Source organism: Hippopotamus amphibius, chromosome 4 (genome assembly GCF_030028045.1).
Source record: "Hippopotamus amphibius kiboko isolate mHipAmp2 chromosome 4, mHipAmp2.hap2, whole genome shotgun sequence".
Taxonomy (NCBI): Eukaryota; Metazoa; Chordata; class Mammalia; order Artiodactyla; family Hippopotamidae; genus Hippopotamus; species Hippopotamus amphibius.
The window spans coordinates 142,519,306-142,524,980 of NC_080189.1; the positions used below are offsets into that span (position 1 = coordinate 142,519,306).

Consider the following 5,675-nt stretch of genomic DNA (forward strand, 5'->3'; position numbering starts at 1 on the left):
ACTCTTTGTTGTGGTGCAGGGGCTTCTCATTGCAGTGGCCTCTCTTGTTGAGGAGCACAGGCTCCAGGGTGTAGGCTCCAGCAGTTGCAGCACGTGGGCTCAGTAGTTGTGGCTTGCGGGCTCTAGAGTGCAGGCTCAGTAGTTGCGGCACATGCACTTAGTTGCTGCGTGGCATGTGGGATCTTCCTGGACCAGGGTTCAAACCCGTGTCCCCTGCACTAGCAGGCAGATTTTTAACCACTGTGCCACCAGGGAAGTCCCTAACATCAATTCTTGATTAAAAGAAAAAACCTCTCAGCAAACTAAGAATAGAAGGGAACTTCCTCAACCTGTTATAGGACATCTACAGCTAACATCATACTAAATGGTAAGTGACTGAATGCTTTCCCTTTAAAATTAGGAATAAGGGAAGGATGTCTGCTTTCATCACTTCTATTTAACATTGTACTGGTTCAAGCCAGAATAATAAGGCAAGAAAAAGAAATAAAAGACAATCAAATTGAAAAGGAAGTAGTAAAACTATTCATGGAGGACCTGATTGTCAATGCAGAAAATCCTATGGAATCTACAAAAAATAGCTTCTAAAAGTAATAAGTGGTCAGAAAGAGAAGGACAAATATTGTATGCTAACTCACATATACGGAATCTAAAAATGGTACTGATGAACTCAGTGACAAGAACAAGGATGCAGATACAGAGAATGGACTGGAGAACTCGAGGTATGGGAGGGGGCGGGGGGTGAAGGGGAAACTGAGACGAAGCGAGAGAGTAGCACAGACATATATATACTACCAACTGTAAAATAGTCAGTAGGAAGTTGTTGTATAACAAAGGGAGTCCAACTCGAGGATGGAAGATGCCTTAGAGGACTGGGGCGGGGAGGGTGGGGGGGACTCGAGGTGGAGGGAGTCAAGGAAGGGAGGGAATACAGGGATATGTGTATAAAAACAGATGATTGAACCTGGTGTACCCCCAAAAAAATAATTAAAAAAAAAATAATAAGTGAGTTTAGCATGGCTGCTGGATACAAGTTCAAAATATAAAAATCAACTGGATTTCAATATATTAGCAAACAATTGAAAATTGAAATTAAAAATCATATCATTTACCCTAGTACCAAAAATGTCAAACACATAGCAATAAAATTGGCAAAAGTGCATGTCCTATACACTGAAAACTACAAAACACAGCTGAGAGAAATTAAAGGAGACCTCAATAAATGAAGAGGTACTCTATATTTATGGAACAGAAGACTCGGTGTTAAGATGTCAATTCTCCCTGAATTTACATATAGATTCAATGCTATTCTAATCAAAACTGCAGCAGGTTTTTTGTACAAAACTTGATATGCTAATTCTAAATTTTATTTGAAAATGAAAAAGACCTAGAATAGCTAAACAACTTTGGAAAAGATACAGTAATCAAGACAGTATAGTATTGGCATGAAGATAGATCACTGGGGGAAAAATAAGGTGTGGACAAACCTACACATATATGGTAAACTGATTTTTAAACAAACGCATAAAAGTGATTTAGTAGAGAAAGGATTGTCTTAAGAGTGCTGAAATATTGGCTAACCAAGGGGGAAAAAAACTACTTTGACTCATATCTCATACCATACACAAAAATCAGCCTAACATTTATAGACCTAAATGTAAAACTTAAAACTATAAAACTTCTAGAAGAAAACACAGCAGAAATCTTTGTGACCTCGGATTAGAATACCAAAAGCATTATCCATAAAAGAAAAAATTGACAAATTGCATTTCTGTACAATTAAGAATTTCTGTTCTTTGAAAGACAGTACTAGGAGCATGATGATAAGACAAGCTACAGACTTCAAGAAAATATTTGTAAGTCACATAAAGGGCATATACAGAATATATTTTTAAATCTCACAACTCAAAAATAAGAAAACAAAAACCCCATTATTATTGAGCAAACAATTTGAACAGATAATTCACCAAAAAGATAAGTGAATGGCAAAAAAAGCACATTTTAAGATGCTTGACATCACTGGCCATTAGGGAAATTAAAATCAAAATCATAAAGATACCACTACACACCTATTAGAATATCCAAAATTAAAAAGACTGATCATACCAACTGCTGTCAACGATGTGGAGCAACTGGAACTCTCATACGCTACTGAGGAAAATGGATAATGGTACAACCACTTGGAACACAACTTGGCAGTTTCTTAAAACATTTAACACTTACCTACCTATGACCTACCCACTCTAACCCCAGGAGACATGTAGGTATGTGTCCATACAAAGACGCATACACAATGTTCATACAAGTTTTATTTCTCATATTTCCAAACCAGAAACAACTCAAATATTCATCCACAGGTGAATGGATAAACAAATTGTTTATCCATCTGATACACTCAACAGTGGAAAATTACCAAGCAACTAATAGATACACTCAACAACATGGGTGAATCTCAAAATAATGTTGAGTGAAAGAAGCAAAAAAATAGTGCTTGAACATTTTTAAATGCCAAATATTACGCTAGTTAAGAGTTACTTCCTTTCATCTTCCCAGTAACTTTATGAAGGAGGTACTATTATTTCTGTTAAGTAACTCACTCAAATTACACAAGCCAGTGAGATGCTAAGCCAGGATGCAAACCCTGGACCAGTTGACTTCACTACCTACAATCATAACCACTGGATAACATGATTCCAGGAGGCCTTCAAGGAATTTGAAGTCCAGTGGAGAGACAGACACCACCCTCCCAATTACAAGAGAGTAACTGAAGAGGAAAGGAGAAATTTTAGTAAAGCTGAAACTAATCTCTTGCAAGGTTCCAAACCAGAACACTCGCCCAATAGCATGGGCAAGGCTCTAGATACAGAGTCCTGGTGCTTCTGTAGGGCCACTGGAGAAGAAAGGGGCTGGTGAAAGATGGGAAGCCTCTATATAGACCAGAGACTGGACCATGCACACTCGTTCAGGCAGTCCCACCAGGCAGGCCCCCTCCAGTTTCTGCCCAAGCTAAAGACAATCAGGGACTTCCCTGGTGGTGCAGGGAAGACTCTGAGCTCCCAAGGCAAGGGGCCCAGGTTCGATCCCTGGTCAGGGAACTAGATCCCACATGCATGCCACAACCAAGAGTTTGCATGCCACAACTAAGGAGCCCGCCTGCCACAACTAAGACCTGATGCAACCAAATAAATTAAATATTAAAAATAAAAGGCAATCAGAAACAACAAAGCAGACATTGCCTTGTCCCATTTCAGGAATACCAGGAAAGGTTTCTTTTTTTTTTTAACTAATTTTTACTGGAGTATAGTTGCTTTACAACGTTGTGTTAGTTTCCAGCGTACAGCAAAATGAATCAGCTATACATATACATATATCTCCTCTTTTTTGGATTTCCTTCCCATTTAGGTCACCACAGAGCATTAAGTAGAGTCCCCTAAGCTATACAGTAGGTTCTTATTAGTTATCTATACATAGTATCAATAGTGTTTATGTGTCAATCCCAATCTCCCAATTCCTCCCCCTAACCCCCACCAAGAGAGGTTTTTAATTGAAAGACCTCAGATTTAGAACCTTGGGTGAGTCTTTTCAGGGCTCTGTATTCCTACTTGCTCATCTCTAAGATGGGAAAGTTGAACTAGGTGCTGCTGTGGTTCCTTCTAGATCTCATGTGCTCTGCCCCAGCGTGCTGTTATGGTTTTCCCAGAGTTATGAAGGCTCCGCTGGCCACCCATGAAGTGTCTAGTAGGGTGACTTGACTTCTCTCGGCAGCTCTGCTGACTACAGGGAAAGGTACGAAGCAGCACCATTAAATGACTAAAAAGGAAAATCATTAACTTCAGATGCCTCTAGACTAATAGTTACTTTTCTGATTACTAAAGTAACAGAGCTTAATTATAGACATGTAAGGAAATTCAGACTGTGAGGAAAGTGTTAACACAGCAGGTCTGGTTGCCTACTCCCTACCTGTCTTCAAGGGACCCATGATTAACCCTTGGCCAACCACTGTGAATGTGGGCTTAGAGTGTTCTTTTTGTTAGTGATTGATGGGTTTGTTATATACACCTGGAGCAATGGGCCGTATCACACCTGCTTGTCAGGTTGCTTGCACAATCTTCAAAATCTACGATCTGCACCTGGTTTCACTGTTAGGTTCCTGAGTTTGGGTTGTCATGGTTGGTTGCATAACAGGATATACCTATGTGACCAGCTCCCCATAAAAGCTTTAGACTCTGAGACTCAAACAGCTTCTATGGGCAAAGACATTTCACACGTGTTCACAGTCAACAGTGAGAGAAAGAGTACTCCTATGTGACCTTGGACAAGGAAGGACATTGGAAACCTGTGTTGAGCCTCTCTGGACCCCATTAATGCATGTCTCTCTCCTGCTGCTTTTGCTCTGTACTTTTGAGATCATACATCTCAGTAAGTATGAAACCTGCTATTGTGTCTCATGGGTCCTTCTGGTGAATCACTGAAGGAAGCACATCCATCTCTCTAAACACAGATAAATATAAGACCAAAATCCCTCCACTAGACATAATCACTTGACTAACTTTAAACACAGGTTTTGATGGTGCCTAAGGTGAAGAAGGAAGCCCCTGCCCCTCCCAAAGCTGAAGCCAAAGCAAAGGCTCTGAAGGCCAAGAAAGCAGTGTTGAAAGGCATCCACAGCCACAATAAAAAGAAGATCCAGACGTCACCCACCTTCCCATGATCCAAAACACTGCGGCTCAGGAGGCAGCCCAAATACCCTCAGAAGAGCACCCCTAGGAGAAACACGCTGGACCACTCTGCCGCCATCACGTTCCCCCTCGCCACTGAGTCAGCCGTGAAGAAAACAGGCGACAAAAGCACACCAGTGTTCACTGTGGATGTCAAGGCCAGTAAGTACCAGATTAAACAGGCGGTGAAGACGCTCTATAACATCAGTGTGGCTAAGGTCAACACCTGATCAGGCCTGACAGAGACAAGAAGGCACATGTTTGACTGGTTCCTGACTATGACACTTTGGATGTTGCCAACGAAATTGGGATCATCTAAACTGAGTCCTGCTGACTAATTCTAAACACAAACGTTTTCACTATAAAAAACAAAACAAAACAAAAAACCACCAGGTTTTGACCAAGTAAATCATCTCGCAAAAGTCCGTCTAAATTGTCCTAAGGCAAACAAAACTGCTAATTGATGATAAGTTGTATTGTGGAGTGAAGATTAAATTTTATGGAAGCCCCATATTGACTTAAAAGAATAATTTTGCTGTTTTAAATAATTACCAAGATTTATTGACCTTTGCTTTTGTGACATAATAATGGTTTCATCTATGACTTAGTCCTTAAATTGGAATCCAACTTTTAAGCTTGACTGGGTTCTGATAGGAGGAAACAGGACACTCTATAAGAAATTGCTTTATAACATCCCCCCGGAACAGGTGGTGAAAAGCAGAGACCACCAGTAGGTGAGAGTTTGGGAAGACAAGGGAGTAGGTGAGCAAGACTAGCTCCCCTGCCATGTACCCCTCATTCTGTAAATCCCCTTCCTTGACAACTCCCCTCAATAACCTTAATAATAATAATAATAATAATAATAATAATAATAATAATAATATTTACTGAGTACTTACTCTGAGCCAGACACTATTTTACACATTTTGTCTTATTTAATCTTCATAATAGCCTATTCAG

The 5,675-nt window shown here is 40.2% G+C and overlaps 1 pseudogene; it reads left to right on the forward strand.

Annotated features, from left to right (window-relative positions):
- The first annotated feature begins 4,564 nt into the window (after positions 1–4,564).
- On the forward strand, positions 4,565–4,980 carry LOC130851177 (60S ribosomal protein L23a-like; annotated as a pseudogene).
- The last annotated feature ends 695 nt before the right edge of the window (positions 4,981–5,675 follow it).